We start from the raw sequence: 24,749 nt of genomic DNA, 5'->3' as shown, positions 1-24,749 counted from the left end.
TCTCTACAGACCAGACCAGCTGACACCCTCCTTCTCTACATACCAGACCAGCTGACACCCTCATTCTCTACAGACCAGACCAGCTGACACCCTCCTTCTCTACAGACCAGCTGACACCCTCCTTCTCTACAGACCAGCTGACACCCTCCTTCTCTACAGACCAGACCAGCTGACACCCTCCTTCTCTACAGACCAGACCAGCTGACACCCTCATTCTCTACAGACCAGCTGACACCCTCCTTCTCTACAGACCAGCTGACACCCTCCTTCTCTACAGACCAGACCAGCAGACACCCTCATTCTCTATAGAAACACAGAAACTGCCAAAAATAGTTTTTATTCAATGAATTGTGTCCACCCGCACGAGGGTGAAAGTAGTGCACCATATAGGGAATAGGGTGGCATTTGGAACGTAGACAACATAAACACCACTGTGACTGTTCACAGGAAGGACCAATTCATCGCTGAGTTGGTGATTGGCACACTGTGGATTCCATGGTAGTGTTGTGCACATGCCAGTGATGCCACACTATAGTTAGTTGGCATTATCAACGGTTACCCGTGTGTTCCTTTCTGTCACCCAACACACAATGGCTGTTGGGATTTCTGGACAAAGAAATGGAGGAGGTTTGAAGGGTGAGCAGAACAAATTAAATTTATAGAAGAAAACGACATCAGTTGTCATGGTACAACACACCTGCGCTACTTCCACCAAGTCTATTTCACTGTTATTGTACACTTAAAACCACAGGAGGTTGGTGGCACTTTCATTTGGGAGGACGGGCTCGTGGTAATGGCCGGAGCGGAATCAGTGGAATGGTATCATTCATCATTATGGTCCGTCCTCCTTCTCAGCAGCCTCCACTGACTGAAACATGGAATTCCTCTGAACAAGGTGATATTTATGTTTGTGGTTTAATTCCTCTAATGCTTACAACAGTGCACTTCATGTAAAGAATAGACACCATTGACTGAGTGGAGAACAAAAGGATCCTTTGAGAACCAGCCCTTGTTTCCCCAGGTGTTCTGTTTTGACAAACACAAAGTTTTTTAGGTTAAATACGGGAGTCCTACCAGCTCTCAGTCTAACGTCAGAATTAGATGTTTATCCATCTTTCCCAAACGTCAAATGTTGAAGTGTTCAAGTTCAAATTCAGGCATTAAATCCAAATTCTTAAGGTTAGATAGACATTAACTCTGAATGGTTAAGGTAAGGGCTAAGGTTTGGGATTTGGCTTAAAACAAAAATATCAAAAACAACTTTCTATTGCTGGATTTGAACAGACAACCTTTAGAATCAGCAGCAGATGCTTATACCCATCCACTATCCCTGTCCACAACGCCCTAGCGCCGCACCGCCCTAGCGCCGCAACGCCCTAGCGCCGCAACGCCCTAGAGCCGCAACGCCCTAGCGCCTCAACGCCCTAGCGCCTCAACGCCCTAGCCTCAACGCCCTAGCGCCTCAACGCCCTAGCGCCACAACGCCCTAGCGCCTCAACGCCCTAGCGCCTCAACGCCCTAGCGCCACACCGCCCTAGCGCCTCAACGCCCTAGAGCCGCAACGCCCAACGCCGCAACGCCCTAGAGCCGCAACGCCCTAGAGCCGCAACGCCCTAGCGCCGCAACGCCCAAGAGCCGCAACGCCCAGCGCCGCAACGCCCAGCGCCGCAACGCCCTAGAGCCGCAACGCCCTAGAGCCACAACGCCCTTGCGCCTCAACGCCCTAGCGCCGCAACGCCCTAGCGCCACAACGCCCTAGCGCCTCAACGCCCTAGAGCCGCAACGCCCTAGAGCCGCAACGCCCTAGAGCCTCAACGCCCTAGCGCCGCAACGCCCTAGCGCCGCAACGCCCTAGCGCCGCAACGCCCTAGAGCCGCAACGCCCTAGAGCCACAGTGCCCTAGCAAAACCCCAAACCTACATGAAGGTAACAACACTCAATGTTGCCCCTAGTTGCTAGTTTCCATGTCATTTCCTGACTTCCTCAGACATGGATGGACATACTGACTTGTGTCACGGGTGGCCTGGCTGGGTAGTCAACCCAACACTACCTCACAGGTGATGATGTGATCATGGAGCAAGTTTCTCTCTCTCCCTCTCTCCCTCCCTTCTCTCTCTCCCTCCCTTCTCTCTCTTTCTCCTCCCCCCTTTTCTCTCTCTCCCTCCCTTCTCTCTCTCCCTCCCTTCTCTCTCTTTCTCTCTCTCCCTCTCTTTCTCCTCCCCCCCTTTTCTCTCTCTCTCTCTGTCTCTCTCTGTCTTGCTCTCTCTCTCTCTCTCTCTCTCTGTCTCGCTCTCTCCTCTCTCTCTCTCTGTCTCTCTCTCTCTCTCGTCGTAGGACTGTTTGTGTTTGCATAGTGCGAAGAGTTGAATCATCTAAACCTTGAATAATCACATAAATCGGATCACATAAATCTGATCACATAAATCTGATCTATGGTAATGTAGGTAGGTATGGGGAGGAGGGGGGAGTGTTAGCTATATGAAAACTAAACACACGGGTTTAGATGGCAGGGTGGGCTGCTGTGTGAATGGAATGGACCAGGATTATGGTCCTACTGATCTGTTTTACTCATTAACAGGGTTTATAGATGGACCAGGATTATGGTCCTACTGATCTGTTTTACTGATTAACAGGGTTTATAGATGGACCAGGATTATGGTCCTACTGATCTGTTTTACTGATTAACAGGGTTTATAGATGGACCAGGATTATGGTCCTACTGATCTGTTTTACTCATTAACAGGGTTTATAGATGGACCAGGATTATGGTCCTACTGATCTGTTTTACTGATTAACAGGGTTTATGAAAAGCACAAACAAGTCATCCTTTACTATTTTCACTTCTTCAGGAATCAACACAGCCTTAACAAATTATTCTCACCATACACTGTATCTCACCATTAGCACGGAAAACAAAGGCATGGAGTTTTGGATTACTATAGGGTTTACATTCCCATTTTAATCATTTAGCAGACACTCTTATCCGTACTGGTCCCCCGTGGGAATCGAACCCACAACCCTTGCATTGCAAACACCATGCTTTACCAACTGAGCCACACGGGACCAACATGACCAACATCAGCTCTTAAAACAACGACATGGTGCTTTGGATTACCATAGGTTCTCCTGAAATACTGTTACAGCCACTACCTCTCCAAGGTGTTACCGTGTGACCTGTACAGACCTACGGTAGCCTTGTCTGGAGCCTGTTCTACTCCAACATGCCTTTACTGACACAGTCTGAAAGTATGTATTTTACAACTATTAATTAACTTCTCAACTAAAATAACAATGACCGAGGGGGCCACTCCCTTTCAACTGGTACATGTTAACAACATTTCAAGGAAATGTGTGAGGGACACCACACTGGTAGAGGAACAAGTTTAACAGTAGGAGCTCTCTGAGAAACAAGTCCTATTCAAGTCCTACTGGTCCGTCTACTTCCTGCCTTCGTTGTGTGAAAGAAAAATGCAACAATAATAAAACATTAGGGCAGACAGGCAGACAGGCAGACAGACAGACAGAAGGCTGTTGTCCCTCCCGTAGACTGGCAGCTTCCACCCAGACACTACTGAATGTCTGTTACAATACCGAGAAGACACTACTGCATGTCTCTTACTGTCTGTTACAATACCGAGAAGACACTACTACTGTCTGTTACAATACCGAGAAGACACTACTGCATGTCTGTTACAATACCGAGAAGACACGACTACTGTCTGTTACAATACCGAGAAGACACTACTACTGTCTGTTACAATACCAAGAAGACACGACTACTGTCTGTTACAATACCGAGAAGACACTACTACTGTCTGTTACAATACCGAGAAGACACGACTACTGTCTGTTACAATACCGAGAAGACACTACTACTGTCTGTTACAATACCGAGAAGACACGACTACTGTCTGTTACAATACCGAGAAGACACGACTACTGTCTGTTACAATACCGAGAAGACACGACTACTGTCTGTTACAATACCGAGAAGACACTACTGCATGTCTGTTACAATACCGAGAAGACACTACTGCATGCCTGTTACAATACCGAGAAGACACTACTGCATGTCTCTTACTGTCTGTTACAATAGCGAGAAGACACGACTACTGTCTGTTACAATACCGAGAAGACACTACTGCATGTCTGTTAAAATCCCGAGAAGACACGACTACTGTCTGTTACAATACCGAGAAGACACTACTACTGTCTGTTACAATACCGAGAAGACACTACTACTGTCTGTTACAATACCGAGAAGACACTACTGCATGTCTGTTACAATACCGAGAAGACACTACTGCATGTCTGTTACAATACCGAGAAGACACTACTGCATGTCTCTTACTGTCTGTTACAATAGCGAGAAGACACGACTACTGTCTGTTACAATACCGAGAAGACACTACTACTGTCTGTTACAATACCGAGAAGACACTACTACTGTCTGTTACAATACCGAGAAGACACTACTGCATGTCTGTTACAATACCGAGAAGTATCCGATATGAACATATGTCTCTCTTTGAGCTGTACCTCTCTTTGAAGGGTAACATCTCCAGGACTACTGTATTATGTATGAAACACTGTAGTGATGACATGTAGGAAGGTAGCCTAGTGGTTAAAGCGTTGGGCCAGTAACCAAAAAGTTGCTTGGATCGAATCTCTGAGCTGACAAGGTAAAAATCTGTCCTTTTGCCCCTGAACAAGGTAGTGTGTTAACCAAGCAGCACTGTGTTAGCCAAGCAGCACTGTGTTAGCCAAGCAGCACTGTGTTAGCCAAGCGGCACTGTGTTAACCAATCGGCACTGTTAGCCAAGCAGCACTGTGTTAGCCAAGCAGCACTGTGTTAACCAATCAGCACTGTGTTGGCCACGCAGCACTGTGTTTGCCAAGCAACACTGTGTTAACCAAGCAGCACTGTTTTAACTAAGCAGCACTGTGTTGGCCAAGCAGCACTGTGTTAACCAATCAGCACTGTTAGCCAAGCAGCACTGTGTTAGCCAAGCAGCACTGTTAGCCAAGCAGCACTGTGTTAGCCAAGCAGCACTGTGTTAACCAATCAGCACTGTTTTAACTAAGCAGCACTGTGTTGGCCAAGCAGCACTGTGTTAACCAAGCAGCACTGTGTTAACCAAGCAGCACTGTTAGCCAAGCACCACTGTGTTAACCAAGCAGCACTGTGTTAACCAAGCAGCACTGTTTTCCAAGCAGCACTGTTAGCCAAGCAGCACTGTGTTAACCAAGCAGCACTGTGTTAACCACGCAGCACTGTTAGCCAAGCAGCACTGTGTTGGCCAAGCAGCACTGTGTTAACCAAGCAGCACTGTGTTAACCAAGCAGCACTGTTAGCCAAGCAGCACTGTGTTGGCCAATCAGAACTGTGTTGGCCAAGCAGCACTGTTAGCCAAGCAGCACTGTGTTTGCCAAGCAGCACTGTGTTAACCAAGCAGCACTGTTAGCCAAGCAGCACTGTGTTGGCCAATCAGAACTGTGTTGGCCAAGCAGCACTGTTAGCCAAGCAGCACTGTTAGCCAAGCAGCACTATTAGCCAAGCAGTATGTGTTTTCGTCAGATGATCTTTATTCTAGCTAGTCTATTAGTCAAGGCATTGTGTTATCACTGAGTGCAGAGTACAAGCTATCTAAGAACAAACATGATGACATGAACATAATGTAACGACACTGAGTTTATAAGAGCGGATATCGACTCTGCAGCTCGTTTATACTTCTGGGGCACAGTCGATAGCGCGCTGGACTTCGGGCTAGAAGGTCGAGGGTTCGAGACCTGCTCCCTGCCTGTTTCACTACAATAATAATACCCAGGAGCCAAACACCTACTGCATGACAGGCTGAAGTTCATTTTGTAACGCTTAGGGCTATACTTATTAAACAAATGCGCTATTGTCGGAGGCTGACGCCAAGGTAACAGTTGTTATTATACATTTCACATGTCTGGAATGTCAAAACGTCAGTTCTTGTTATAAGCTGGTAAAATCTTATTCATATTTGTAATAACACCACGTTGCGTGCGACAGTATACTTTGTGATACAAGCGGAAAGTTCTTAATCGGTTTAAATAATAGACCATTTGCGGTCAGAAGAATGGGTTCGTGACATACCTTTTCGTTTACGGTGACAGCGTGCGCGCTCAAGTTGAGAAGTAAATGGAATCGTCGCGGTGCTTCGGGATCAGTTTGACTTGTGGGTGTTACCGGCAGAACCGGGGCAAGAGGACGAAGGCGTTCTCTGACACACCTGACGCACACGGGAGAGAATAGACTGTTATTCTTCATATGGAATTTGTCATAATGTGGTGTGTACAGTAGGTTTAGACTAGGTGACGTTAGTCTCAAGCATGTCGACATAAAAAAATGATTCAGCATCCCACTTAATTCCCCTTGAGGTATTTGGGGAAGTTGCTGTGCCCTTCTCAAGGCCTCCCTCCCACAGAAAAAGTGTTGTTTCTCAAAACCATGTTTGGAAATCTGGCTTGTCTCAGGGACTTGAGCTATTCCAGGAATGCAAGTATTACTGATGTTCCGATTTACTTGGATCTTAGTTTTTTTTTACATTTTGATTTAAATTCACAGGATTCTCCAATAGTACATTATAAGGAATACATATGCAGCGGAGTAAAGTAATTAAGTAAAAATACTTTAAAGTACTACTTAAGTGGTATCTCTTCTATTTATATTTTTTGAAAACGTTTACTTTTACTTCACTACATTACTAAATAAAAGTATGTACTTTTTACTCCATACCTTTTACCTGACACAAAATGCTTTATGCTTAGCAGGACAGGAACATTGTCCAATTCACGCACTTATATCAAGAGAACATCCCTGGTCATCCCTACTGCCTCTGATCCGGTGGACTCATGAAATACAAATGCTTCGTTTGTAAATTATGTCTGAGTGTTGGAGTGTGCCGCTGCCTATCCGTAAATTAAGTTTAATGAGTTTAATATAATGAATTTGAAACCATTTATACGTTTACTTTTACTTTTCATATTTAAGTATATTATAGCAATTAGATTTACTTTTGATACTTAAGTATATTTCAAACCAAATACTTGTAGACTTTTACTATGACTATTTTACCAGTATTTTACTGGGTGACTTTCACTTTTACTTGAGTCATTTTAGATAAACGTATCTTTACTTTTACTCAAGTATGACAACTGGGTACTTTTTCCACCACTGTACATATGCTATTTTAACATTCTCTTTCTCTGCATTACAGTGCTTGCTGGTTTCCATTTGTCTCTGGCACTTAATTGATCAAATTAGATTACAATAGACAATGTAACAGTGACACCCAGTCTTTACTACGTAAGCCTACAGATCTCCCTGTAGACAGCAGCTATTGGTCCTTCTACTACAGATCTCCCTGTAGACAGCAGCTATTGGTCCTTCTACTACAGAATTCCCTGTAGACAGCAGCTATTGGTCCTTCTAATACAGAACTCCCTGTAGACAGCAGCTATTGGTCCTTCTACTACAGATCTCCCTGTAGACAGCAGCTATTGGTCCTTCTACTACAGAACTCCCTGTAGACAGCAGCTATTGGTCCTTCTACTACAGATCTCCCTGTAGACAGCAGCTATTGGTCCTTCTACTACAGATCTCCCTGTAGACAGCAGCTATTGGTCCTTCTACTACAGATCTCCCTGTAGACAGCAGCTATTGGTCCTTCTACTACAGATCTCCCTGTAGACAGCAGCTATTGGTCCTTCTACTACAGATCTCCCTGTAGACAGCAGCTATTGGTCCTTCTACTACAGATCTCCCTGTGGACAGCAGCTATTGGTCCTTCTACTACAGATCTCCCTGTGGACAGCAGCTATTGGTCCTTCTACTACAGATCTCCCTGTGGACAGCAGCTATTGGTCCTTCTACTACAGATCTCCCTGTAGACAGCAGCTATTGGTCCTTCTACTACAGATCTCCCTGTAGACAGCAGCTATTGGTCCTTCTACTACAGATCTCCCTGTAGACAGCAGCTATTGGTCCTTCTACTACAGATCTCCCTGTAGACAGCAGCTATTGGGGCTTCTACCACAGATCTCCCTGTAGACAGCAGCTATTGGTCCTTCTACTACAGAACTCCCTGTAGACAGCAGCTATTGGTCCTTCTACTACAGAACTCCCTGTAGACAGCAGCTATTGGTCCTTCTACTACAGAACTCCCTGTAGACAGCAGCTATTGGTCCTTCTAATACAGAACTCCCTGTAGACAGCAGCTATTGGTCCTTCTACTACAGATCTCCCTGTAGACAGCAGCTATTGGTCCTTCTACTACAGATGTCCCTGTAGACAGCAGCTATTGGTCCTTCTAATACAGAACTCCCTGTAGACAGCAGCTATTGGTCCTTCTAGTCAGTGTTGTAGCTATGACTCAGTGGTTGAGCCACCTAGACATGATTCAGATAAGGTATGTCTCATCTGGCTAAACATAAAGCTAGAAGACAGGCTGGAGCATGCAGCCAAGGAGATCTGGGTTGTCTCTTTATCATTCACTACACTAAGGTTCCTATTCCGGGCTTAAGGTTGAGGAGAGGGAGGGGCCTGGGTGGCCAAGCAGCATTATTACACTGTTATGGCATCTCGCTGAGGAGGTGTGAATGTGCGTGTGTATGTGTATAAAAGCATGCCAGAGATAGGAGTGCCACCTGATTAAACCTTTCGTCAACCTACTGTTGGGAAAGGGAAAGGGGGAAACCTAGTCAGTGGTACCTTCCGCATTTAACCCAACACCCTTCTGAATCAGAGAGGTGTGGATGGCTGCCTTAATCGACATCCAGGTCTCCGGCACCCGGGGAACAATGGGTTAACTGCCTGGCTCAGGGGCAGAACGACAGATTTTTTACATTGTCAGCTCGGGGATTTGATCCAGCAACCTTTCGGGTTACTGGCCCAACACTCCTACCCACCAGAAGTGAAGTGGCATAAACCTCTGGTGATTGTGAAATATTTTAGCAGAAACTAATGCTTCTTACTCTGAACTCATTAGACTATTTACACTCTATTTGTCTTGTCAAAAAAAGTTAAATATTTGGTCACAAATTCTTAAAGCTGGTATATAACAACGTAGTCAGAAACGTATAGACAACCCTTGTTCAATATTCAAATAAATTATTATACAGTATGATTTAAAAGTTGATTTAAAAGTTGATTTTTAAATTGGAGTGTCACGCCTGCTCCCGCTCCCCCGCTCCCCCTCTCTGGTTCTCGAGGTCGCCGGGCTGCCCATCGTTACGCGCATCAGCGCTTCATTGGAATCACCTGGACTCCATCACTTTATTGATTGCCTCCTCTATATCTGTATGTTCCTCAGTTTGATCCCCATGTCAGCATTAATGTAGTTTTGTTCCCCCTGTCCAGACGCTGTTTTTGTTTCGTTTCATGTCGGTTATTTATTAAATATTCACTCCCCATCATAAAATGATACATTCAGGATGATGACAACGTAAGATGAAAAATTACTTACGCAGTTTTTTCCTGTGGAATCACTTCAGTGACTGATAGACTAGCATCGTTATGTTAGCGGTAGAACATCTTATGATGACTCATTCATTCCCCATTGTACAGATCGTTAATACAGAGAGATGGTTCAGACAAGAGTGATCATGTGAAAGTGTACTAGTCAACAGATGACTCAACTCCAACCAGAGAGATGATGTCATCCCGAATGTACCTGCATGGGAACTAGAGATGATGTCATCCCCTAGGTACCTGCATGGGAACTAGAGATGATGTCATCCCCTATGTACCTGCATGGGAACTAGAGATGATGTCATCCCCTATGTACCTGCATGGGAACTAGAGATGATGTCATCCCCTATGTACCTGCATGGGAACTAGAGATGATGTCATCCCCTAGGTACCTGCATGGGAACTAGAGATGATGTCATCCCTATGTACCTGCATGGGAACTAGAGATGATGTCATCCCTATGTACCTGCATGGGAACTAGAGATGATGTCATCCCCTATGTACCTGCATGGGAACTAGAGATGATGTCATCCCCTAGGTACCTGCATGGGAACTAGAGATGATGTCATCCCTATGTACCTGCATGGGAACTAGATATGATGTCATCCCCTATGTACCTGCATGGGAACTAGAGATGATGTCATCCCCTATGTACCTGCATGGGAACTAGAGATGATGTCATCCCCTAGGTACCTGCATGGGAACTAGAGATGATGTCATCCCCTATGTACCTGCATGGGAACTAGAGATGATGTCATCCCCTATGTACCTGCATGGGAACTTTAGATGATGTCATCCCCTATGTACCTGCATGGGAACTAGAGAGGATGTTACCCCTATGTACCCACATGAAAAAATACTACAGTTTAGTATAGAATACTAGAGTACTTACTATATAATTCTGGATTAAACTGTAGTATAAAACTGTAGTATATTGTGAAATACTGTACTACACGCTGTAGTATCCCCTAATCATGTGTAGTATTTACTATAGAATGTTGTAGTATACTGTAGAATACTATTGTACATACTACAGTAATGTCCGTAAAAACACTACAGTTCGCAAAAACACTACACTTTTTTAAAACTATAGCACGGTAAATACTACACTATTTAATTTGCATATACCCTGCCCATTCCCCTCCCGCATATCCTAATTTGTGCCACCCATAAGTGAGGAACTTACACGCCAAGTATAGACCATACCGTGTTCCAAACATGTTATAGAAGAGAACAGAAGCGCTGAACTATCAGAATCCTTGTCCTATCTATCTATCTATCTATCTATCTATCTATCTATCTATCTATCTATCTATCTATCTATCTATCTATCTATCTATCTATCTATCTATCTATCTATCTATCTATCTATCTATCTATCTATCTATCTATCTATCTATCTATCTATCTATCTATCTATCTATCTATCTATCTATCTATCTATCTATCTATCTATCTATCTATCTATCTATCTATCTACCTACCTACCTATCTACCTACCTACCTATAGTTTATGGAGAATGTGATCTGTTAGTATTTCTCCAGTAGGTTTACTCAAGAGAAAGCCTCCACTTTCAAAGTTAATAAAATACTACAGGAAATGAACTACAGTATATTACAGTCCTCAAAAACACTACAGTAAATACTACAGAAATGAACTACAGTATATTACAGTCCACAAAAACACTACAGTAAATACTATAGGAAATTAACTACAGTATATTACAGTCCGCAAAAACATTACAGGAAATGAACTACAGAAATGAACTACAGTATATTACAGTCCGCAAAAACACTACAGTAAATACTACAGTATACTAGAATCTGCAAAAATACTACATGAATTACTATAGAATATACTACAGTTTTCTTTAACTACAGTATTTATACTACAGTTAACAGTCAATACTACAGTATATTACAGTAAATACTACATTATTTTGTGGGTTTAAAAAAAAAAACACTACAGTGAAAACGACAGTATTTATACCATAGTATACTGTAGTATTTTGTCATGTGGGTACCTGCATGGGAACTAGCTGAAAAATGTATGAGACAATGGAAGTAGGTAGGTTTCCATTGACTCAGGTTTATTCTACAAATGTAATGTCGCAACAACAACAAAAAACGTTGGAACGGAAACAACAGCTGTAGGAGAAAATGTTCCAAAGATCGGAAAAAAAAATATTTGTTCGATTCTTCTGTCAAACTTTCTTTATTACGAAAAATTATAATGGAAACAGTTTTTCGAATAAATGATGATTGCCAAATAATTCTGAAGGTACGCTGGGCACGTGACGTCGTCAAATAACTATAAAGTTCCACGACACATTTAATTATTTTATTTTATTATTTTATTATTTAACTAGGCAAGTCAGCTGTATAAGGAAATAAGCAAACAGGAAACCACTCACCCAGAGGCGGCGCTCCTAGTGGCCGGAGACTTTAATGCAGGGAAACTTAAATCAGTTCTACCAAATCTCTATCAACGTTAATGTTAAATGTGCAACCAGAGGGAGAAAAAAATTCTAGATCACCTGTACTCCACACACAGAGACGCGTACAAAGCTCTCCCTCGCCTTCCATTTGGTAAATCCGACCACAACTCTGTCCTCCTGATTCCTGCTTACAAGCAAAAATTAAAGCAGGAAGCACTAGTGACTCGGTCTATAAAAAAAGTGGTCAGATGAAGCAGATGCTAAACTACAGGACTGTTTTGCTATCACAGACTGGAACATGTTCCGGGATTCTTCCGATGGCATTGAGGAGTACACCACATCAGTCACTGGCTTTATCAATAAGTGCATCGAGGACGTCGTCCCCACAGTGACTGTACGTACATACCCCAACCAGAAGCTATGGATTACAGGCAACATTTGCACTGAGCTAAAGGGTAGAGCTGCCGCTTTCAAGGTGCGGGACTCTAACCCGGAAGCTTACAAGAAATCCGGCTATGCCCTGCGACGAACCATCAAACAGGCAAAGCGTCAATACAGGGCTAAGAATGAATCATACTACACCGGCTCTGACGCTCGTCGGATGTGGCAGGGCTTGCCTAGTGAGCTGCCTAGTGACACGAGCCTACCAGAGGAGCTAAATCACTTCTATGCTCGCTTCGAGGCAAATAATACTGAGGCATGCATGAGAGCATCAGCTGCTCCGGACGACTGTGTGATCATGCTCTCCGTAGCCGACATCAGTAAGACCTTTAAACAGGTCAACATTCACAAGGCCGAAGGGCCAGACGGATTACCAGGATGTGTGCTCCGGGCATGTGCTGACCAACTGGCAGGTGTCTTCACTGACATTTTCAACATGTCCCTGACCGAGTCTGTAATACCAACATGCTTCAAGCAGACCACCATAGTCCCTGTGCCCAAGAACACAAAGGCAACCTGCCTAAATGACTACAGACCCGTAGCGCTCACATCTGTAGCCATGAGGTGCTTTGAAAGGTTGGTCATGGCTCACATCAACACCATTATCCTGATGGGCCGCCCCCAGGTGGTGAGGGTAGGTAGCAACACATCTGCCACGCTGATCCTCAACACTGGAGCTCCCCAGGGTGCGTGCTCAGTCCCCTCCTGTACTCCCTGTTCACCCACGACTGCATGGCCAGGCACGAGTCCAACACCATCATTAAGTTTGCAGACGACACAACTGTGGTAGGCCTGATCACCGACAATGACGAGACAGCCTATAGGGAGGAGGTCAGAGACCTGGCCGGGTGGTGCCAGAATAACAACCTATCCCTCAACGTAACCAAGACTAAGGAGATGATTGTGGACTACAGGAAAAGGAGCACCGATCACATCCCCATTCTCATCGACGGGGCTGTAGTGGAGCAGGTTGAGAGCTTCAAATTTCTTGGTGTCCACATCAACAACAAATTAGAATGGTCCAAACACACCAAGACAGTCGTGAAGAGGGCACGACAAAGCCTATTCCCCCTCAGGAAACTAAAATGATTTGGCATGGGTCCTGAGATCCTCAAAAGGTTCTACAGCTGCAACATCGAGAGCATCCTGACTGGTTGCATCACTGCCTGGTATGGCAATTGCTCGGCCTCTGACCGCAAGGCACTTCAGAGGGTAGTGCGTACGGCCCAGTACATCACTGGGGCAAAGCTGCCTGCCATCCAGGACCTCTACACCAGGCGGTGTCAGAGGAAGGCCCAAAAAATTGTCAAAGATCTCAGCCACCCCAGTCATAGACTGTTCTCTCTACTACCACATGGCAAGCGGTACCGGAGTGCCAAGTCTAGGACAAAAAGGCTTCTCAACAGTTTTTACCCCGAAGCCATAAGACTCCTGAACAGGTAATCAAATGGCTACCCAGACTATTTGCATTGTGCCCCCCCCCAACCCCTCTTTTAATGCTGCTACTCTCTGTTTATCATATATGCATAGTCACTCTAACTATACATTCATGTACATACTACCTCAATCAGCCTGACTAACCGGTGTCTGTATATAGCCTCGCTACTGTTGTAGCCTCGCTACTGTATATAGCCTGTCTTTTCACTGTTGTTTTATTTCTTTACCTACCTATTGTTCACCTAATACCTTTTTTGCACTATTGGTTAGAGCCTGTAAGTAAGCATTTCACTGTAAGGTCTACACCTGTTGTATTCGGCACACGTGACAAATAAACTTTGATTTAAGAACAAATTCTTATTTTACAATGAAGGCCTACCCCAGCCAATTGTGCGCAGCCCTATGGGTCTCCCAATCACAGCCAGATGTGATACAGCCTAGATTTGAACCAGGGACTGTAGTTACACCTCTTGCACTGAGATGCAGTGCTTTAGACCGCTGCACCACTCGGGAGTCTTACATCCCTACTACTTGCTAAATCCATTTTTCAACTATGAAAATAATGTTTCTTTGCAGGGCAAGGATTGTCTTGACTTTCAAGAATGCCTGAATTGCTTCACCTCCCTTTTTGGCTGGATCCAGGTTTCAACATCCACTTATTTCAGATCTAGGCTACAGGAATGCAAGTTTCAACACGCTATTCACAATTTCCCCACATTAGGGGAAACACAGGGGAGTTTTCATAGACTGCCAGCCCCCCCCCCCACCAAAAAAAAAATAAACATTTACTTGTTGCTTAGTAGTGCATTTCACACTGCTTTTGGATTATATTTGGATTGTAAGGCTCATACTCCTGCTTAATATCTTAATACGTGTCATTGTCGCAAATCAACTGCATAATACTTTAAAAACACTTCAACTTCAACTTTGGCTAGCTTTGCTACAGTTTATGGCAATGAGTGTTAGCATTTTAGCTAACAACTGCTGCATGGTTCAGTTGGTAGAGTGTGGCACTTGCAATGGTGTTTGCAACGCCAAGGTTGTGGGTTCGTTTCCCACGATGGGGCCAGTACGGGGGAATTTTTTTTATTATGAAATGAATTGAAATGTATCCATTCACTACTGTAAGTCGCTCTGGATAAGAGCGTCTGCTAAATGACTAAAATGCAAATGTTAAATGTTGTGGGTTTGACTCCCACGGGGGAAAAGTAAGATAAAAGTATGAAAATGTATGCGCTCACTACTCTAAGTCACTCTGGATAAGAGTGTCCTCTGCTAAATATTATTCAAAATATGTATTTTGCAACGATCACAACCAAATATAATCTTAGTGACTGTTCAAGCGATAATCAAAACAATATCGTAAGGTATGAGAACACTTAAAAGTGTTGTTTTGTTGTTGTTTAGAAGTAATAACTTTAAATCTAGGCTAAATTGAAAGGGTGCAGGTGGCGAAGTACATTGTTGTTTTCCCCACGGTGGCCATTGTATTTGTTTATGATGTGAATCTCGGATCGTGGCACGGACCCAGGGGAGAACAACTGCCCCTTCTCATTGAAGACACGGTAGTTTAAGACCGACCGCGGTACTGCAGGCATTGTGAACAGAAAACAGGATCCCCCCCCCCCCCCCATTGTAGTGAATGGAAAAATTGAACTCTTCGTGGTCAATCTCTTCGTGTAATTAAAACTATTTTTTGTAAGACAATCATGGTACCAATAATTGCTTCTAATACACCAGATGTACAGTATGTCCTTAAAACCGATTATTATAAAATCAAACACATAAGGATAATTGAGTTGCTAGCGGGAGCCCGCAGTACCGTCGGTCACACACGTGTCTGTAATCATGGCTGGGTGTGGCTTGATTTCATTGGTTGATTTACAGAAAAATAAAAAGCATGAATGGATAACATACGATCATAGATACAACGTGGCTACATAAGCCAACAAACATTTACAATGAAATAGCAAAATCACAAGAATGGCTTCATATCAAAGTCTACGTTGAGACCGAAATGAAATGAAAGATCCAGTCGGTCTCTCGTTTTAACAATAAACTGTCCAGGTCACCTCGGTCTCTTAGGGAGGGTGACGTGTTCGATGCCGATATAGCAAAGGGCCGGAATAGAGTGGATCGCTTCCAAAAAGAGGGCCGCAACTGGGTTCGTCGAGTTTTTGCACCTAATCGTGCTATGATGCTCAAAGATTCTTACTTTTAATTCACGTTTCTGTTTTTACCCACATAATTTTAATTTTTTTACCACAAGGACAAGTTATAAGATAAATAACTGCCTTAGTGGAGCACGTGATAACACTTTTGTTGTCTACATGAGACGCCATCTTCACCGACTTCATTTGGTTTCGATGCGCTATTGAGTCTTCCTATAGGAATGAATGGTATCACCTGATGATGGCTTTATCCATTCATATATACAGTCACTGCACGGACTGCGGCAATACATTAGCATATGAGAATTATTAGAATACGGCAAATATTAGTCAATGCTTGTATTCTATCCATACTGGCATTTACGGGCTACCTGAGACATGAACCAGATAGATGGGAGGGCATAAAGGCTGTGGACAATTTATTAATGTGCAAAAGTCGCCTAAATGGATCAAATAAACACTTTTTGGGGGGGTTTATCGACACAAGACAGTTCAATGGAACGGCACCGCAGCAGGCAAATCGTCGCGTCTATTTTCTACAAAACTTTTCTAGATGTCGACGTAGCTATTTGTATATAGACTTATTTTTCTACTGTATTATTGCCTGAATGTTTTGTTTTACTCCATGTGTAACTCTGTGTTGTTGTATGTGTCAAACTGCTTTGCTTTATTCTTGGCCAGGTCGCAATTGTAAATGAGAACTTGTTCTCAACTTGCCTACCTGGTTAAATAAAAGGTGAAATAAATAAAAAATAAAATAAATAATCACTAGCTAATCGGTTTAGACTGAAGTGCCCACTGTGCCTGGCTTTGACTTTTATTATTCTCTATAGCTAACTCTTATAGGGGAGGTATTGGTAACATTAAACTGTGTGAGGTGAACCTTCACTTCATACAGATTGTATTTTACTCGGCATATAAACATCTATTTTCTATTAAAATGTTCAGTGATAAGTAAGGGATAAGGAATATATAAGGTACACGCATATATATATATAATTGGCCTGAGCTGATCTGTAGTGTAAAGCGCAATCTTGGCCATCTAAACTTTTGTAGGCAGTGAATGAGAGCGTGTGTGTGTGTGTGTGTGTGAAACATGCAGTATATTACAACAATCGAAACAGTACTTGAATAACAACTTATGAAGTGTCCTACAGTACATGTGTCGCGTGCTTAAAAACATTTAGTGAAGAATAAAAAGCAAGACGATGACAGCGCTAGGATCTAAAAACGGTTTATTGCTCCAGAACAGTCATGACCTCACCAAATAAGAACAAGATGGAACAAACAGCGGGCAATGAGCCAACTCCAACACAACCTGTTCAGACCTGGTTCAGACCTGGTTCAGACCTGTTCAGACCTGGTTCAGACCTGTTCAGACCTGGTTCAGACCTGTTCAGATCTGTTCATACCTGTTCAGACCTGTTCAGATCTGTTCATACCTGTTCAGACCTGTTCATACCTGTTCAGACCTGGTTCAGACCTGTTCAGATCTGTTCATACCTGTTCAGACCTGTTCAGACCTGTTCATACCTGTTCAGACCTGGTTCAGACCTGTTCAGACCTGTTCAGATCTGTTCATACCTGTTAAGACCTGTTCAGACCTGTTCAGATCTGTTCTGACCTGTTCATATCTGTTCAGATCTGTTCAGACCTGGTTCAGACCTGTTCAGATCTGTTCATACCTGTTCAGACCTGTTCAGATCTGTTCAGACCTGTTCAGATCTGTTCATACCTGTTCAGACCTGTTCAGACCTGTTCAGACACATCTACTAATGAAAGTAATAATAAACAACAAGAATAAGAATAATTATCATAACATATAACAAAAAAAATACAACAGAAACTGAAAACATCATAGTAAAAATAAAAAGTAACAGAAACGTAACACACACACCAAAATACCTGAAATAAAAAGCCTTGAGGTACTCAGCCCCACACACACTGGAAATAATGTACAACTGCTTCCTTAAACTTCCCGTAGAATCACTACTGCAGGTTCAGAAGGGACCCTCCCTCTCTGTCTGACTATATGTAACAGTGTAGGTTCCGTCCCTCTCTTCGCCCCATCCCAGGCTCGAACCACGGACCTTCTGCACACATCAACAACTGACACCCCACGAAGCATCGTTACCCATCGCGCCACAAAAGCCGCGGCCCTTGCAACGCAAGGGGAACAACTACTTCAAGTCTCAGAGCGAGTGACATCACTGATTGAAACGCTATTAGCGCGCACCACCGCTAACTAACTAGCCATTTCACATCGGTTACATATAGCCCATCACAGAAAACAACATATCGTTTTGTCTCAGTTACACAGTAAAATAACATCTTAAATAATCAAATCAAATAACAACCTTTCACTTTCAATGATTCCAAAAAATCTACAAAGTGAAATAATTATAATATGTACCGTATATTATCGTATTTCTTCCATTTCCATTGACCCTGCAAAGAAATAAGCCAAATATATTGTCTTGTTTTAACCGTAGTTCTTTCCTTTTTCCTATAGGATGCCCTGGTCTAGTTCTCTACTATGATAGGTTGCCCTGGTCTAGTTCTCTACTATGATGCCCTGGTGTAGTTCTCTACTATGATAGGATGCCCTGGTCTAGTTCTCTACTATGATAGGATGCCCTGGTGTAGTTCTCTACTATGATAGGATGCCCTGGTCTAGTTCTCTACTATGATAGGATGCCCTGGTGTAGTTCTCTACTATGATATGATGCCCTGGTGTAGTTCTCTACTATGATAGGATGCCCTGGTCTAGTTCTCTACTATGATAGGATGCCCTGGTCTAGTTCTCTACTATGATAGGATGCCCTGGTGTAGTTCTCTACTATGATAGGATGCCCTGGTCTAGTTCTCTACTATGATAGGATGCCCTGGTCTAGTTCTCTACTATGATAGGATGCCCTGGTCTAGTTCTCTACTATGATAGGATGCCCTGGTCTAGTTCTCTACTATGATAGGTTGCCCTGGTCTAGTTCTCTACTATGATGCCCTGGTGTAGTTCTCTACTATGATAGGATGCCCTGGTCTAGTTCTCTACTATGATAGGATGCCCTGGTGTAGTTCTCTACTATGATAGGATGCCCTGGTCTAGTTCTCTACTATGATAGGATGCCCTGGTGTAGTTCTCTACTATGATATGATGCCCTGGTGTAGTTCTCTACTATGATAGGATGCCCTGGTCTAGTTCTCTACTATGATAGGATGCCCTGGTCTAGTTCTCTACTATGATAGGATGCCCTGGTGTAGTTCTCTACTATGATAGGATGCCCTGGTCTAGTTCTCTACTATGATAGGATGCCCTGGTCTAGTTCTCTACTATGATAGGATGCCCTGGTCTAGTTCTCTACTATGATAGGATGCCCTGGTCTAGTTCTCTACTATGATAGGATGCCCTGGTGTAGTTCTCTACTATGATAGGATGCCCTGGTGTAGTTCTCTACTATGATAGGATGCCCTGGTCTAGTTCTCTACTATGATAGGATGCCCTGGTCTAGTTCTCTACTATGATAGGATGCCCTGGTCTAGTTCTCTACTATGATAGGATGCCCTGGTGTAGTTCTCTACTATGATAGGATGCCCTGGTCTAGTTCTCTACTATGATAGGTTGCCCTGGTCTAGTTCTCTACTATGATAGGATGCCCTGGTCTAGTTCTCTACTATGATAGGATGCCCTGGTGTAGTTCTCTACTATGATAGGATGCCCTGGTCTAGTTCTCTACTATGATAGGATGCCCTGGTGTAGTTCTCTACTATGATAGGATGCCCTGGTCTAGTTCTCTACTATGATAGGATGCCCTGGTGTAGTTCTCTACTATGATAGGATGCCCTGGTGTAGTTCTCTACTATGATAGGATGCCCTGGTGTAGTTCTCTACTATGATAGGATGCCCTGGTCTAGTTCTCTACTATGATGCCCTGGTCTAGTTCTCTACTATGATAGGATGCCCTGGTCTAGTTCTCTACTATGATAGGATGCCCTGGTCTAGTTCTCTACTATGATAGGATGCCCTGGTCTAGTTCTCTACTATGATAGGATGCCCTGGTCTAGTTCTCTACTATGATAGGATGCCCTGGTGTAGTTCTCTACTATGATAGGATGCCCTGGTCTAGTTCTCTACTATGATAGGATGCCCTGGTCTAGTTCTCTACTATGATAGGATGCCCTGGTCTAGTTCTCTACTATGATAGGATGCCCTGGTCTAGTTCTCTACTATGATAGGATGCCCTGGTCTAGTTCTCTACTATGATAGGATGCCCTGGTCTAGTTCTCTACTATGATAGGATGCCCTGGTGTAGTTCTCTACTATGATAGGATGCCCTGGTCTAGTTCTCTACTATGATAGGATGCCCTGGTCTAGTTCTCTACTATGATAGGATGCCCTGGTGTAGTTCTCTACTATGATAGGATGCCCTGGTCTAGTTCTCTACTATGATAGGATGCCCTGGTCTAGTTCTCTACTATGATAGGATGCCCTGGTGTAGTTCTCTACTATGATAGGATGCCCTGGTCTAGTTCTCTACTATGATAGGATGCCCTGGTCTAGTTCTCTACTATGATAGGATGCCCTGGTCTAGTTCTCTACTATGATGCCCTGGTCTAGTTCTCTACTATGATAGGATGCCCTGGTCTAGTTCTCTACTATGATAGGATGCCCTGGTCTAGTTCTCTACTATGATAGGATGCCCTGGTCTAGTTCTCTACTATGATAGGTTGCCCTGGTCTAGTTCTCTACTATGATAGGATGCCCTGGTCTAGTTCTCTACTATGATAGGATGCCCTGGTCTAGTTCTCTACTATGATAGGATGCCCTGGTGTAGTTCTCTACTATGATAGGATGCCCTGGTGTAGTTCTCTACTATGATAGGATGCCCTGGTCTAGTTCTCTACTATGATAGGATGCCCTGGTCTAGTTCTCTACTATGATAGGATGCCCTGGTGTAGTTCTCTACTATGATAGGATGCCCTGGTCTAGTTCTCTACTATGATAGGATGCCCTGGTCTAGTTCTCTACTATGATAGGATGCCCTGGTGTAGTTCTCTACTATGATAGGATGCCCTGGTGTAGTTCTCTACTATGATAGGATGCCCTGGTGTAGTTCTCTACTATGATAGGATGCCCTGGTCTAGTTCTCTACTATGATAGGATGCCCTGGTCTAGTTCTCTACTATGATAGGATGCCCTGGTCTAGTTCTCTACTATGATAGGATGCCCTGGTCTAGTTCTCTACTATGATATGATGCCCTGGTGTAGTTCTCTACTATGATAGGATGCCCTGGTCTAGTTCTCTACTATGATAGGATGCCCTGGTCTAGTTCTCTACTATGATAGGATGCCCTGGTCTAGTTCTCTACTATGATAGGTTGCCCTGGTCTAGTTCTCTACTATGATATGATGCCCTGGTGTAGTTCTCTACTATGATAGGATGCCCTGGTGTAGTTCTCTACTATGATAGGATGCCCTGGTCTAGTTCTCTACTATGATAGGATGCCCTGGTGTAGTTCTCTACTATGATAGGATGCCCTGGTGTAGTTCTCTACTATGATAGGATGCCCTGGTCTAGTTCTCTACTATGATAGGATGCCCTGGTGTAGTTCTCTACTATGATAGGATGCCCTGGTGTAGTTCTCTACTATGATAGGATGCCCTGGTCTAGTTCTCTACTATGATAGGATGCCCTGGTCTAGTTCTCTACTATGATGCCCTGGTGTAGTTCTCTACTATGATAGGATGCCCTGGTGTAGTTCTCTACTATGATAGGATGCCCTGGTCTAGTTCTCTACTATGATAGGATGCCCTGGTCTAGTTCTCTACTATGATAGGATGCCCTGGTCTAGTTCTCTACTATGATAGGTTGCCCTGGTCTAGTTCTCTACTATGATATGATGCCCTGGTGTAGTTCTCTACTATGATAGGATGCCCTGGTGTAGTTCTCTACTATGATAGGATGCCCTGGTCTAGTTCTCTACTATGATAGGATGCCCTGGTGTAGTTCTCTACTATGATAGGATGCCCTGGTGTAGTTCTCTACTATGATAGGATGCCCTGGTCTAGTTCTCTACTATGATAGGATGCCCTGGTCTAGTTCTCTACTATGATAGGATGCCCTGGTCTAGTTCTCTACTATGATAGGATGCCCTGGTGTAGTTCTCTACTATGATAGGATGCCCTGGTCTAGTTCTCTACTATGATAGGATGCCCTGGTCTAGTTCTCTACTATGATAGGATGCCCTGGTCTAGTTCTCTACTATGATAGGATGCCCTGGTCTAGTTCTCTACTATGATGCCCTGGTGTAGTTCTCTACTATGATAGGTTGCCCTGGTCTAAACGCCAGCCACTGATCCATGGTCATTCTCCTCTCACTGTTTGTCACTTTAATTGCATCACAAGTAACAAGAAGAATGAAAAAGGTCACAGTTCATGTGTTTTCACCATTACATATGGAGTCTATAATACTCTGAAATGAATATGTTTTAACCAACCAACCAACCACGGCACAAGGACGACTTAAATGATACAGAAGAAGAAGAAGTAAAACAATGACTAGCCAGATAAAAGAAGAAGAAGCCATGGTGCAACCTGGTGTATCTTTATTAGAATCAGTGATACTTACATATACAGGTAACTGCCAAGATAACAGCTTCAATGCACCTCGGTATGGATTCTACAGGTGTCTGGAACTCTATTGGAGGGATGTGACACCATTCTTCCATGAGAAACTCCATCGTTTGGTGTTTTGTTGACGGTGGTGGAAATCGCGGTCTCAGGCGCCGCTCCAGAATCTCCCAAAAGAGTTCAATTGAGTTGAGATCTGGTGACTGCGACGGCCATGGCATATGGTTTACATCGTTTTCATGCTCATCAAACCATTCAGTGACCACTCATGCCCTGTGGATGGGGGCATTGTCATCCTATGGGGGCATAGCCATGGTAGCCAAAATAATAGTCTTATATTTATCTGTGTTAGTTAGTATCTCTGTAGTCTAACTTCTGTGTTAGTATCTCTGTAGTCTAACTTCTGTGCTAGTATCTCTGTAGTCTAACTTCTGTGCTAGTATCTCTGTAGTCTAACTTCTGTGTTAGTATCTCTGTAGTCTAACGTCTGTGTTAGTATCTCTGTAGTCTAACGTCTGTGTTAGTATCTCTGTAGTCTAACGTCTGTGTTAGTATCTCTGTTGTCTAACTTCTGTGTTAGTATCTCTGTAGTCTAACGTCTGTGTTAGTATCTCTGTTGTCTAACGTCTGTGTTAGTATCTCTGTAGTCTAACTTCTGTGTTAGTATCTCTGTTGTCTAACTTCTGTGTTAGTATCTCTGTAGTCTAACTTCTGTGTTAGTATCTCTGTAGTCTAACGTCTGTGTTAGTATCTCTGTTGTCTAACTTCTGTGTTAGTATCTCTGTAGTCTAACTTCTGTGTTAGTTAGTATCTCTGTTGTCTAACGTCTGTGTTAGTATCTCTGTTGTCTAACTTCTGTGTTAGTATCTCTGTAGTCTAACTTCTGTGTTAGTTAGTATCTCTGTTGTCTAACGTCTGTGTTAGTATCTCTGTTGTCTAACGTCTGTGTTAGTATCTCTGTTGTCTAACGTCTGTGTTAGTATCTCTGTAGTCTAACTTCTGTGTTAGTATCTCTGTAGTCTAACTTCTGTGTTAGTATCTCTGTAGTCTAACTTCTGTGTTAGTATCTCTGTAGTCTAACGTCTGTGTTAGTATCTCTGTAGTCTAACGTCTGTGTTAGTATCTCTGTTGTCTAACGTCTGTGTTAGTATCTCTGTAGTCTAACTTCTGTGTTAGTATCTCTGTAGTCTAACTTCTGTGTTAGTTAGTATCTCTGTAGTCTAACTTCTGTGTTAGTATCTCTGTAGTCTAACTTTGCTGTGATGCAATGTGAGATCAACAATAGAAGATAGTAATTAAACCATATTGAAGACTGGATATGTACAAATTGCAGACATAACTTGATTGACAAGTGTCACTGTACATGGTGGCTAGAAGCTAGACTGAAGACAAAAGGAAACTCATAAACAAACCTTTCAAACTTCAAGTGTACAATACCTTTTAAAGTGTGATCTTATTAACGTTGCTTAAAAGGGAGTTTTCTTTCTCAGTATAATGATTATCTAGTCAAGTTAAACTTTTGATCAAGACTTAAATCTGTTTAACTTTGTGGTTTTTGTATTGTATCAGAAATTAAATCGATATTACTTGGCAATAGGCAGTTTTTTTTTCTTCCTCGCAATAGATGTTAAATAATTGATCCTTGTTTAGTTTTTTTTAACGGCAGCCATCGTTATCAAGCAAAGAGGTTCCTTTTATTGTTAATTTTATTATTTTTCATTCTTTTTTACATTTTACAAAAAACATTAGGAAGTTTTCCTGCAAAATTAGTGTCACATAAACACCCATGGTAACCATTTTTGTATAAAATGCAGTTTCTTTCTCATTCTTTTGCACAACGAAAAATACCTTGATAAATGACCAAATATCAGTGTTGTTTGTGTTGCTTGTGTTCACCGGTGCTCATTGTCTGAAGTACAAAATTAAATCCAGTTTGTCGTAGCCTTGTTTTCAGTCTATCGTTAACCAGTGTCTGCTTCAGATGTGTAAAACTCAAACAGAGAACATATCATCAAATCCACAGAGGAAAGGCCTAATACAAACGGTTAAATGACTAAAACTATTGAATTACGTTATTTCTTTATTGAATTACAATGATCACCAGAAAATAAAATAAAATAAAGTTTGCCAAGAG

The 24,749-nt window shown here is 43.0% G+C and overlaps 1 protein-coding gene across 5 annotated transcripts in view; it reads right to left on the bottom strand.

Annotated features, from left to right (window-relative positions):
• LOC106568538 (uncharacterized) overlaps nucleotides 1-6,398 on the bottom strand; it is a 66,808-nt gene extending 60,410 nt beyond the window's left edge. For 2 of the 5 annotated variants that reach the window (XM_014138967.3, XM_014138968.3), the window contains exon 1: nucleotides 6,125-6,382. The gene's annotated coding sequence lies outside the window, so the exon portion shown is untranslated. Of the gene's footprint in view, nucleotides 1-6,124 lie in introns of all 5 variants that reach the window. The other 3 variants (XM_082960592.1, XM_014138965.3, XM_014138963.3) reach the window with 3 other exon arrangements.
• Between the last annotated feature and the right edge of the window lie 18,351 nt (nucleotides 6,399-24,749).

This window comes from Salmo salar, chromosome 13, assembly GCF_965601325.2.
Source record: "Salmo salar chromosome 13, fSalSal1, whole genome shotgun sequence".
NCBI lineage: Eukaryota > Metazoa > Chordata > Actinopteri > Salmoniformes > Salmonidae > Salmo > Salmo salar.
This window is presented reverse-complemented; position numbering and strand designations above follow the sequence as displayed.